The following is a 13,266-nucleotide window of genomic DNA, read 5'->3' as shown; positions in this document are numbered from 1 at the left end:
CATCAGGGTCCCACTCCACCTTCTAGGTGACAGGGTGTCCAGCAGCCCTCAGGACATCATTTTTTCCCATCTATAATGAGGCAGTTGGACAAAATCTGAGGCACTGCCCCATACCTGCCAGGGCCACCCAGATGGTACCCCCAAAGACTTTGAGGTTTACCTAAGACAGCAGGTCCTTTGGGCAGCGTGGGGAAGAACAGGGGTGTATCTAATTGAGGGCAAGCACAGGCCCTGCTAGCAGGCTGGAGAGGGGCACGGGGGGCTGGCGGCAGGACCCACTGCCCCATTCCTTTCTCCCACCACAGGGGAAGGCAGGAGGGGGAGCCTCAACCCCGCCTCTGCTCCTTGGGCAGCTTAGGGGGACTGAGACCCTTGTTCAGCAACTCCAGAGGCAACAATCCGGTTCAAGAGCTAGAGGCACCACTTTCATGCTGAGGGCCCAGGCCCTGGGCAGAAAGATGCTTCTAGAAAGATACTTCTAGGGAAGAGGATTTGGCTCAACTGATAGGGCATCTGCCTACCACATGGGAGGTCCAAGGTTCAAACCCAGGGCCTCCTGACCCCTGGGTGAGCTGGCCCACGAGCAGTGCTGATGTGCACAAGGAGTGTCGTGCCACGCAGGGGTGTCCCCCGTGTAGGGGAGCCCCATGCACAAGAAGTGTGCCCCTTAAGGAGAGCCGCCTGCGTGAAAAAAGCGCAGCCTGCCCAGGAGTGGCGCCGCACACACAGAGAGCTGACACAACAAGATGACGCAACAAAAGGAGACACAGATTCCTGGTGCCACTGACAAAAATACAAGCGGACACAGAAGAACACACAGCAAATGGACACAGAGAGCAGACAACGTGACAACATGGGGGGTGAGGGAGAGAAATAAATAAAATAAATAAATCTTTAGGAAAAAGAGATGCTTCTAGGGCTCCAAGTCCCAAGGTGTGGCTGTCTCCTGTTAAGAGATGAAAATTTCCAGTTGGGTTAGGGGAGGACTTGATGGTGCCCCTGGAAGAGCTCCCCTTGGAACTGAAAAGGGGAGGCTCAGCCTCAGGTCTCAGAGCAACAAGCTAGGGCTTCTGAGAGTCCCAGGCATCTGCGGGCTATCCTGGTGGGCTGAGGGTTCAGGGGTCGGATCTGCAGCTTCCTTTGCCAAGCCCCAGCCCAGCCTTCCTGCAGTCTAGGAGAACCTGGAGCTGGGACTCAAGCCTCTGCTGCCACAGCCACCCACTCTGAGCAAACCAGTGGCACACTTTGAACCTCAGTTTCCCTCTCTGCAGATGGGCAGCCTCCCCAGGCTCCCTTCCCCGGGAAGGAGTGAGCCTAAGTGAGAACTTAGAAGCACATGTTTATGGCACGTAAGGACACGATGTGCTGACTCGGGACCGAGTCACCCCCCTATGGCCCAACGAGCAGACTCGTCCCACCCTGGCCCTGCCCTCCGAATCCCTCATCCTGCTATGGTCTAGGAGGGGCTCCCCCCCCACCCCCCTTTCTCTATGCTCAATAGCAGGAGATTTGGGGCAGATGGCTCACACCCATCGCCCACCAACCCCAGCCTCAAGACCCCCCTCTTCAAAGCTGGTGTAGATAGGATTTGTGGCTCACACACTGCAACAGATAGTGTGCTTTTAACAAGTAACAGTTTGACTCAAAATGCCTTCAACAGTATATATTATGTTCACACCAAGAAGGCCAGGAGTAGGTGTGGGTTCCAGGATTGGTTAATTCAGTGGCTCAACGATGTCATCAAGGACCCAAGTTCTTTCCGTGCTACTCTTGAAGTCTTTTCCCTGGATTGGTAGTAAGTTGGTGGCAGCAATTCTAGGTATTCTATCAAGGAGCAATAACAAAGGAAGAAAAGGACCATCTCTTCCACTGTATCTTAGGAACCAAGGACTCTTTCCCAGAAGCAAGCCCAGCTCACTAATTCATGCCTCATTGGCCGCCCCTGGGTCACACGCCCATTCCTGGGCCACCATCTGGCAAGGGAAATGGGATGACTGTGTGTTCCAGTGATCTACCAATACCTAACAAATTGCCCAAAGCATAATGGCTAAGACAAGGGCAATCCCTGTTATTATTTCCGACAGTTCTAGGGGTTGACTGGGCTCAGCAAGGCAGTGCTGACTTAGGGCCTCTCCGCGGGTGGAGTCAGACCAGGGCTGCCACCTCGGAGCCTTCCTTGCTCACCTGTCTGAGGCGGTTGATGGCCCCGGGACCTCAGCTGGGGTTGTCAGCTGGAACTCCTCCGCGTAGCCTCTGCCTAAGGCCTGGGCTTCCTCAGAGGGCACTGGGTTCTGAGAGGAGCACCCGAGAGATGGGCAGAAGCCATGTCGCCCTTTTGGAAGTGGCCTTGGAAGTTACTTCCCATCGTTTCTATCGTGATCACCATAGATCTGGCCACTGGAGATGCGAGGAGTGTCAAAGTCACATTGCAAGGAAATCCCAGGAGACACGATCTCCTGCGGCAGCCGTCCTTGGAAAGGACACAAGCCACACCAGGGTTGGCTGAGACCAGTTGATCTCCCAGCCCTGGAGGTTCTGATTTTGGCCTCAGGTGTGAGATTCTGTTTTTCTCACAAGCTTCCAGATGGTATCAAGGGATTGGGTTCCAGACATAGGTTTTGTGTTATTATTATTATTTATATATTTTTTTTATTTCTCTCCTCTCCCCACCCCCCGCCCCAGTTGTCTGTTCTCTATGTCCATTCGCTGTATGTTCTTCTGTGTCTGCTTCTATTCTTGTCAGCGGCACTGCGAATTCGTGTCTCTTTTTGTTGCGTCATCTTGCTGCATCAGGATTCCGTGTGTGTGGTGCCATTCCTGGGCAGGCTGCACTTTCTTTCACTCTGGGCGGCTCTCCTTACGGGGTGCACTCCTTGCACATGGGGCTCCCCTACGCAGGGGACATCCCTGTGTGGCAGGGCACTCCTTGCGCACATCAGCACTGCGCATGGGCCAGCTTCACACGGGTCAAGGAGGCCCAGGGTTTGAACCGCGGACCTCCCATGTGGTAGGCGGACGCTCTAACCCTTGAGCCAAGTCCACTTCCCTTGTTTTATTTGAAAAGAAAAGCTCCCAGGTGGCTCTAATGTGAAGCGGGGTTGCGAACCACTGGATTTCCCCTTGGGGCCCGTTCTAAGGCTACCTTCTCCTGAGTCCAGTCAGGGAGCAGTGGCATGATGCTGGGTGAGCCAGAGAGGCGGCCAAAGCACTGGCGCCGCCCTTGCTCCCTCCCAAGCCCTTGGCTCTGGCAAGGCGCCAAGTCCTCTCTGCTCCTGACCGCTGTCCCTGACAAGCCACATTCCCCGGGATGCAGCAAGAGCTGCCCTGGAGACAAAGGCCAGTAGCGCTCCCCTGCGTGGAGCCAACGTGCTTTCTGCCCCACTATGGGGACCAAGGAGGGCCCCTCTGGCCCAGAGTGGGCCCGTGGGAGGCTCCGCAAATGACCTTGCAGCCTCAGGGCTCCCACTGCAGCTTTTAAACCAGTCTTCACCGCTGGCCTTTGAATAATTCATTTTGCACTCAGCAATCGTAAAAAGAACAAGGCTTGAGGGCTTTGGAGGCTTCTGATCAGGCAATGAAGAGGCCGTGTTCGCAGTATTCTCAGCAGACAGAACTTGAGACGTTTTTTATTTTAAATCCACCTACACTCACACATCCACCTCCTATCCCATTTCAGCTACGGTAGAATCCGTCTGAAAACACTGCGTAAACTGCAAATTCCTCCTCAGATTATTTTTTGCTACCAAAGTGAAGAGACTAAATAAAACAAACCCCACAAGAGGTTCCAGATGAGCAGTGTATATTAAGTCCAAAGCAATTCTTGGAGCCTTAAATGACCTACTAGATGGTCATGGGTTTGGGAAAAATGGATTTGCCATCTTGAGTCAAGACACAATTTCTTGTGAATGTCAGTTCAGGCGCTACACCTTCAGCTGCAGCTCCTGGAGAGGCTCGCCCCAGGCATCAGCCTCATCAACCTGCACCCACAGTCCTTTTCAGAGTGTTTGGCACATAGTAGGTGCTTTGCAAGCATGCTCTCACTTAACCCTCTCAATCCTATACATAAAAGGATACTGAGACTTAAAAAGGTTTAGGGACTTGCTCACAATGGCACAGCTGGCACTATTTGCAGTGCTCTGCAAGTCCTGTTTCAAATCTTAGTACACACCCAAGAGCTTGACATCTGCCATTTTAAATGCCCCGTATGGCATATGCACCTGTGATGGTCTGAGGCTGCATGTTCCCCAGAAAAGCATTCCCTTATATTTAATCTGTTCCTGTGGGTATAAAGCCATTGTAAGTGGGATCTTTTGATGAGGCTATTTCAGTTAAGGTGGGACCCACCTCATTCAGGATGGGTCTTAATCCTCTTACTGGAGTCCTTTATAAACGGAATGAATACAGAGAGAAAGAGGGAGAAACCCATGAAAGCAAGTAGCTGGAAGCAAAGGGAGAAAACAGCAGATGCTGCCATGTGCTTTGCTGTGGCAGGGGAGCTAGCGATCACCGGCAGCCGGTCTTCAGGAAGAAAGCGTCGCCTTGATTTGGACATTTTCACAGCCTCAGAACTGTAAGCTTGTAAGCTAATGAATTCCCATTGTTAAGCCAACCCATTTCATGGTATCTGCTTTGATACCACCTAGCAAACAAAAACAGCCCCCACTTTCATAATCAGAGAAATAGTCCAGTTCCCATCCCAAGATAGAAGGGGGAAGGGAGCACTCAGTGACGTGTTTTTGCCCTAAAGCCCTCGACTTCTCAATCCTGATTCCTTGTTTCGAATCTCTATCCAGGATGCCAACCAATGTTGGAAATGGCTGTGGAACAATGCCAGGTTTCCACGTGGTCAGTGGTGGAACTCTTTGATTACTGGCAACTGGCAGAAAACTCATACCACGTGTTTGGACTGATAAGCAAGTGATTGTCTAGATGACTAGGGGTCAACTAGAGCCGAGGTCCATCCTAGAGGGGACGGCACCACACACTCTGGCCTCTGGATTCCATTTGCTGGATGAACTCAGGGCTCCATGAAGCAAATGGCCCGAGTGGGAGTGCTGTGGGAGGTGGGACTCCAACAGTCTGTAGCCCATCAGCTGTAGAGGAGGAGGGTGTTTCCATTTGTTGCATAATGTTTCCTAAGGCACTGTACCTGTGAGATGCTGGGCTGGTTACTGTATGGGGTGCAAAGAAAAGTGTAGCGAGAATGAATTTTTCTCCACCACACTTAAATTTGAGAAGTGTCACATTGTCTTTCTAACTGAAATTAAACCTGACTTTGAGCCTCCACTCACCTGGGCAGTGAGAACTTAAGTGATCCTGAGGGGCCTAGGACCCTGATGGGGAGGGGATGGCAGTGCCTTAGCAGGAGCTGGAAACCTCCAGTCCATCCGTGTGGGATGCTAGGGTCCTTGTAGAAGCATGGCGCCTCGGTGCCTCATGTCCTGTGTCCTCGGGGACACCATTCTGCACCCCGTAGGGGGCTCTGGTCTCCACCATTCCAAGAAGCCACATTTGCACTCCCTTGCTTGTTTCCGTTCTGGGCAGGAGGACTCCCTCCCAGGGTGGGATGCCCTCCCTGTCTGCATCTGCATTAGTCAGGCGAAGGGGTGCTGATGCAAAGTACCAGGAATCTGTTGGCTTCTATAAAGTGTATTTATTTGCATAGAAGCTTACCGTTACCAGGCCATCAGGCGTAAGTTACTTCCCTCACCAAAGTCTGTTGCCGCATGTTGGAGCAAGATGGCTGCCGACGTCTGCAGGGGTCCAGCCTTCCTCTCCTCTTAAACTCCAGCCTTCCTCTCCTCTTAAACTCCATGGTCCCAGCTTCTTCCAATGTCAGCTGTAGGCTGGGATAAGTCTTGTCTCTCTCCCAGGGCATGTTCTCTCCAGCCTTAGCTGCTCTGGTCTCTCCACAAGTTCAGCTATAGACTATCAAGCAAACGGGTCATCTCTCTTCCCTGTTTCCAGGATCAAAACTCCAACGAACTCTTCTACCATGTTGTTTCCTCTGTGAGTCCAATTGACGTGACCCAGTCAAAGCCTTAATCATAATTTAATCAAGCAAGAGTGAAACCTCTAAATCCAATACAATTTAATGTACCCAGAGGAACAGACCAACTTACAAACAAAATCTAATATCTATTTTTGGAATTCACAAATAATACCAAACTGCTACATCATCCAAGGATGGTGCCTGGGAGGACACTCCCTATTCTCCCCCAGTGGGTCTTTGGAAACAAGATTGGGAAGTCTCTTTCCTGAACTAGGTGGAGAGGAAAGAGATGGGGGAAAATGGTCTGAAGTTTACTTAATAATTCACCTTGTTATAATAATAATGATTAAATTAGTACTAATATGTTATTTTTTTACTGCTACCATTTATCACCAACTTCTATCCTAGACCATTTGTCCTACATTATTTCATTTTATTCACTTATTCTGACCCCCATGCAGAGTCCTAGTTAATCTGTCCAGGGCATATAGCCATCATGGGTCCACATGAGGCCTCGCTCTTGTTTTTCCATTCATTCATTCATTCATTTTTCCTTTCCCCTCCCACTCCACGGGCACCTACTCAAGTGTGTTTAACATGGATCTTCTTGCTTATGTGTTCCTTACAATGTGTATTGTTTTTTGCATGTATATTTAAATTTATATAAATGGTACTGTACCATATATTTCATTCTCTGCCTTACTTTTTTTCACTCAGCATTGCTTTTAAGATGCTTCCATTTTTCTCCCTGAATGTGTAGACATTGCTTCCAACCCGTGTCCTGGGGCCTCTTGCCTCTAGAGCCTCTTTTCGTGGTGTCCATGATCGGGAGGTAGGCACAAGGCAGTGGAAAAGAGGCTCCAGAGGCAAGAGGCAGATGTGAGGTCAGTCCAGGATCAGATCCTGAATCTTCCAGCACTTCTCTTGCTCAGCTCCCTCCACCCAGGAATCCCGCTGCTAAATGCCGACTGCGATGGCCTGGGGCACCACGTCTCTGGGATAGACCAGGAGTGACTGAGGACTCACAGGACACACGTGGTGCCATTGACCCTCCCACCAGCAGAGCACGACCGTCCCCAGCTTCCCCACCCCAGCACTTCTCAGCCACCGCACTCTGGACATTTTGGCTGCATCGTTCTTTGGGGTGGGGGCTGCCTTGTGCATGGCAGGATGTTTCGCAGCATCCCTGGCTCCTGCCACCTGATGCCAGCGGCAACCTGTCCTCCCGCCACCCCACAACTCCCCCCGTGCCTCCACCGAAGACGTGTGCAGACAGGGCCAAATGTCCCTGCGGGTCGAAGTTCTCCCTAGGCAAGACTCACTTAGGCTCACCTAGCTTTCTCCTCTGTCAGGCTAATAGGAAGCATTCCATTTTCCACTCCCAGCAGGCCCAGGAGGTCAGCCCTCCAGCTTCCCACACCTACTTACAGCAGAGGAAGCTCAGAGGAGGTCGGGGTTTGCCTGCCGTCACACATCCAGGAAGTAAAGGGGGCCCTCTAGGTCCTTCAAGAGCAAGAGTTCAACACGGAAGACACGGAATCCAATCAGAAAACACGCTGATGGAACACGAAGGAGTTAAATCTGCCAAGGGTGGCAGGGAGGGCAGAGCAGGGACAGCGCAATGTGGGTCCTCAGAGAGTGGAGGCCAGGCTTGTCGGACACTGAAACCTAAGGTTCCAATCCCTGTGCCACAAGGTCCCTCTCCCCAAGTAACACATGTTCATCTTGGAAAGTTTAGGAAATACTGATAAGAGAAGGAAAAGAAATCATGCATATTCTTCCCATCCAAACAATGCATTATTATTTTTTTGTTAGTCATTAAGTTTGTTTTCATTAAAACAAAAGAAAAATCCAATGCATTATTTTTTAAACACTGTTTATTGTGAAAATTTTCAAGCTTATTTAAAAGAAAAGAAGATAGTATGGTATGATGGGCTGCCACGTACCCATCACCCAGCTCCAGCAAAGGTCAGCTCGTGTCCGACCTGGGCTTATTGAGAAGCAATTAATTCCCTAATGTCATATCATTCTTCCATAAATAATTCACTGTATCTCCAAAAATTAAGGATTCTCTTTTTAATCACAGTGCCACTAATACTCTTAAAATATTAGCAATCATCCCTTAACTTCACCAAATATCCTTTCAAAGTTCAGATTTTTCCCACTTATTACCTAAAATATGCACATGCATATGTGTTTGTCAGCATCCAGGTAAGGTCCTGACTTTGCAGGTCTCTTCCATTTCTTCTCTTTATCTATATAGGTTTCCTCCTCCACCACCCCCCTATCCCACCCCGCATTCGATCCGTAGCATTTCCCATAGCCTGTTGTTGTGTGGGTGTGTGTGTTGTTGTTTTTACTGTATTCCTGTGGTGTTGGTAAATATTTTCTTCTGTTCCTTTTTCTTCCTATAAACTGGTTACTGGATCTAGAGGTCTGCTCTGACTCGTTGGTAGTAACACTCCTTCAGAAGGCTTGCGACAAATGACTGTCTTGCCTTTGCGCAGTTACGGCCATGGATAGTCATGGTCCAATCCATTATTTTATTAGTGGTTGCAAAATGGCGACATTCTAATTCCACCATGCCTTCTTCATTTACGGGCTGGAGTACTGCTGTCCGGAGAAACATCCTCCATCTCTCTCTGGCTCCTCTACCTCGGTCGTCATCCGTTCCTATCATTTACTCCACCAGCCCCCACCTGGCGGGCACTTGTACTGTCCCTGCAAAAGCATCTACTAGTAACGTGTTGCCAGCCCTCCCCGCAGAAGCCACTCTTCAATCGTGTCTTCATTTTAGACACAAATCACAGAGCTATGAATATTAATATTATTGTTATTACATAACAATGGCCATCAATATTAATGTCATTATATTACAACTGCTCTAAGAATTCTGCCTGGATTAAATGGCTCAAGAATGGTCACCTCGTTGCCAGCTCTCGCGGAGGCCCAGCGCGGGGCTAGAAGCCGTTCCGGGAAGGCGACATTGCCAGGAGCTCACTCCCCTCGGGGAGAGCGGCCTTTCCTGGAGGCCCCCTCGAGCTGTGAGTCACCAGCTCCCAGGCATCCAGTGGATTCTGGTGAATAGGAAACTAAAGCCACCTCTGTGTGGGAGCGGATGTTATAATATCAGGCTGTCGCCAAATTAACGTTATTAAACAAATGTGCAAAAAATAGCAGCCGTAATTATTCCCATACAGTAGTCAATCTGGAGCTCTCAGTGCATTTTCATTCCCTCTTTAAACACAGGCCCACCGCTGCCCCTGCTCTTTTGGTCCTTCCTTTTTCCTTCTCTCCAAGACTTTGCAGAGGAAAGAGGCCCCCAGGGCCTCTCCCAGATGCCCAGAAACTTGTTATTTCCTTGGGAAAAACTGAAAGGACAGGAACTAAGATTTCTTCAGCATCTATTGTGCATCAGTCCCTGGATGTAGAGTTCCCACCAAATCCTTGCAGCAGCCCAAGAAAAGAAGTGCTGTTACCCCATTTGACAGATTAGGAAGCTGAGTCCCACAGAGCTCATGGAACTGGCTGTGTTCGTGTCCCAGGGCTGCCATAAAAGATGACCACAAACTTGTGACTTAAAACAACAGAAATTCATTCTCTCACAGTTCTGGAGTCTGGAAGTCTGAAGTCACAGTGTCCCCAGGGCCCTTTTCCCTCTGCGAGCTCCAGGGAGGACCTTGCCCTGCCTCTTCCTAGCTTCTGGGGGTGGCCAGCGGTCCTGAGCCTCCCCGTGTGGCTGCGGCGCTGGTCTCTGTCCCCGTCTTCACCTCCTTCTCGCCGTGTGACGCTGTGTCCTCTTCTTATAGGGACACCAACCACTGGATCTGGGTCCACCCTAATCCTGTGTGACCTCCTCTGAAATGGACCCAGCACATCAGCCACACTCTATTCCCGAGTCAGGAACTGGGGGTTAGGGCTTCGCGGGTCTTTCTGGGGGATGTGGGCCAGCCCCTAACACTTGCCTTGTGGTCACTGGCTGTAGTAGCCACCAGCCCTCAAGCCCACACCCTCTGCCTGGCTGCTCCGAGGCTCCTCCAACCACCGTCCCCCGCCCCCTCCTCCACCTCCTTACAGATGACCAGCCCCTGGCACGCGGCCCGTCCAGGCCTGGCCACACGCTTCCGGCCACCCTCAGGGCCTGGCCTGCGCCGGGATCTCTGGCAGGAGAGCAAAGCAGATGAGGGGGAGGAGGGGCGGCACGCAGGCAGAGCCTGGCTTCCCAGCAGGTGGCCTGGCACTGGGTCACGGCAGGGAGGGGAGGGGCTCGGGAAGGGGTTACCCGTGCGGAGATCTGATCCCCACTCCCCCTTGCCTGGCCAAGCCGTCCACCTCGTCGTGACACCAGGCGCAGCGGCACTAACAGCACAGACTTGCAGCGGCGGCCCTGGGTCCAGCTCTGACCAGGGCCAACTGCTTGACCCCTGAGTCTCCATTCCTCACCCATGGAATGGAAGCAGTGACGCCTCCCTCTGTGTCATGTGTTATAAACCTAACACGGGACACAAAGCACATTCAGAACAGGTGGCCTTCAGTCCCCTGTCCGTTGGACACGTGGCCATCGAGGGCTTTCCCAAGAGTCTAGTCCTGGGTTGGAGCTGGGGATGACTTCAGCCATGGTCAAGGTCTTGTCCCTCCGCCCTCAAGATGCTCACAGCGGGGCAGGGAAGTGGTGAAGACAATGACGACGATTATCATTACCCTGTGGTGGATGCCAGGAGGACAACCAGGTCTTCCTTCAATGAAGGACTTGCTGCCCCGGTGCTGGGAGGCCGTCGACGGGGGGCTCTCGGCCATCAGCGCCTTCCTGCAGGAACTGCTCCAGCTACGCAGAGCGGCCTCATCCACCGCCATACCCCAGCAGCCGTGTCCGAAGCCTTACCCAGGTGGGGAAACAAAGGCCTGGCAAGCGCGGGCCAACTCTGAAGAGCCCATTGGCCTCCAGCGCCCCCTAGGGGTTGGGGCCAGGACTGCAGTTCGCCTCCTCCCTCCACCCAAGCAGGACTCCAGCCTGCAGGTTACTGGCATTACAATGACATCATTGCTGATCAACTCTCCCGGCGTTGCTTGCAAAATGAGCCTAGTTGGCAGGGAGTTCAGGCAGAAGCAAGAACGTGCTGTTGGGAATATCTTCCGTTTCCGCCTCCCCAGCTACCCCCCTCCCATCTCTGAGCATGGAGTGGGCAAGGCACCCACTGGACCAGTCCTACCCGCCCGCACCCTGGTTAGAGCAGAGGCTGGGCAGCCGCTCTGTGCTCGGCTCCGGGACAAGCTGCCCAGGTGCGTTATTGCACACAAACACACGGATGGTGCTACTCCTCTCCCAGGGAGCTTGAAGAGGTTAGTGACTTGTCCAAGGTCACACAGCTACTAAGCAGGGAGACTGGGATTCAGAGCCAGTCCAGTGATTTTCATCTGCGGCTCTGAGGGCCCTGGGGGCAGGCGGTGAGGAGGAGGTGAAGGAGAGGCTGGGTGGGCGGAGCTCCACTGCCCTCACCCCATCTGAAAGAGAGCGGCTCAACCTGTTTCGCCAGACAGACAGATCCTGCCCTGTACGGGCACCTGGGACAGCCTGCGCCGATTGTTCTGGAGCAGCACACGGACCTTTCCACACTCCGGCTTTGTACAGCCTAAGTAGCCAATGTTCTCTCCTGCACCGCCTGCCTTTGTTCTGCCCTTTGAAGCCACTGAGAATAACCATCGTGCAGCTTCACAGCCCACCGAGTACCTCTTCTCCAGGTGAACTGAATTCACGTTGTTCTTTCCATTTCTGCACGTGCTGGAATCAGAGACATTCCTTCTGGCCCCTGACCTCTCCAGGCCCTCCAGATTGCAAAGCCTCTTTTCTTTCTTTCTTTTTAAAGATTTATTTATTTATTCCCCGCCCCCTGCCCCTTCCCCCGTTGTCTGCTGTCTGTGTCCATTTGCTGTGTGTTCTTCTGTGTCCACTTGTATTCTCATCAGGCTGCACTGGGAATCTGTGTCTCTTTTTGTTGTATCATCTTGCTGCGTCAGCTCTCCGTGTGTGTGGCATCACTCCTGGCCGGGCTGTGGTTTCCCGTGGGGTGGCTCTCCTTGCACAGGGGCCACTCCTTGCACCGGGGGGCACCCTTACATGGGGGCATCTCTGCATGGGCCAGCACTCCTTGCATGCAGCAGCACTGCGCGTGGGCCAGCTCACCACACAATCCAGGAGGTCCCAGGGATCGAACCCTTGGGCCTCCTATATGGTGGGTGGGCGCTCTATTTGTTGAGCCACAGCCGCTTCCCCAAAGCCTCTTTTATTTATTTATTTATTTAAAGATTTATTTATTTATTTATTTCTCTCCCCTTCCCCTGCCGCCCCACCCCACCCTGGTTGTCTGTTCTCTGTGTCTATTTGCTGCGTCTTCTTCTTTGTCTGCTGTTGTTGTCAGCAGCACGGGAATCTGTGTTTCTTTTTATTGCATCATCTTGTTGTGTCAGCTCTTCATGTGGGCAGCACCATTCTTAGGCAGGCTGCACTTTCTCCTTACAGGGCACACTCCTTGCGCATGGGGCTCCCTTACGCAGGGGACACCCCTGCGTGGCAGGGCACTCCTTGCTCGCATCAGCACTGCGCATGGGCCAGCTGCACACGGGTCAAGGAGGCCCGGGGTTTGAACCGCGGACCTCCCATGTGGTAGACGGACGCCCTAACCACTGGGCCAAGTCCGCTTCCCTCAAAGCCTCTTTTAAATGTGCTCTCTGGAATAGATTCAAATTGGCAGCACCAAATGCTCAGGGAACATCACTTCCTTGACAGGAGCACCATGTATTTGCTTTCTTTTTTTTTTTTTTTTTTTTTTTGTGGTTAAGAAAATTGCATAAGCCTGTCACCTAAAACCCACAGATGCTTTCATTAAGCCAGTCTTCACCAGCTTGTACTTGGAAAATTGATTTCTGGGGTCTAAAACTATTTACATTTATCCCTTTATCAAATTACGAATTTATCTATTCGCCATAGAATTTGCCCCCGCTAAGAAGTGATTTTTTTTTTCAATTTTTGAGTTTCCTTAATTGTGCAAGAGAAAAAGCTAACAAGCCTGCCCTCTTCTGGCCACTTGAGTATTTTCCTCTGGCCGTGTAGTTCCTTGGAATAGAATGGAACAGGCTAATCCTTTTGTGGTTTTGACATTGCTTCACACACATTTTCTTTTGAATAAAACATGTCTGTTGGTGGAAATGTACCTGTTATTACATGGCTGGATCACGGCCATTTCAAGTTTGCGGCTACCTTAGAAGACTCCAGAAAG

The sequence above is a fragment of the Dasypus novemcinctus genome, chromosome 21, assembly GCF_030445035.2.
Source record: "Dasypus novemcinctus isolate mDasNov1 chromosome 21, mDasNov1.1.hap2, whole genome shotgun sequence".
Classification (NCBI taxonomy): Eukaryota; Metazoa; Chordata; class Mammalia; order Cingulata; family Dasypodidae; genus Dasypus; species Dasypus novemcinctus.
The sequence above is the reverse complement of the archived record's forward strand: the minus strand, read 5'-3'. Positions refer to the sequence as shown.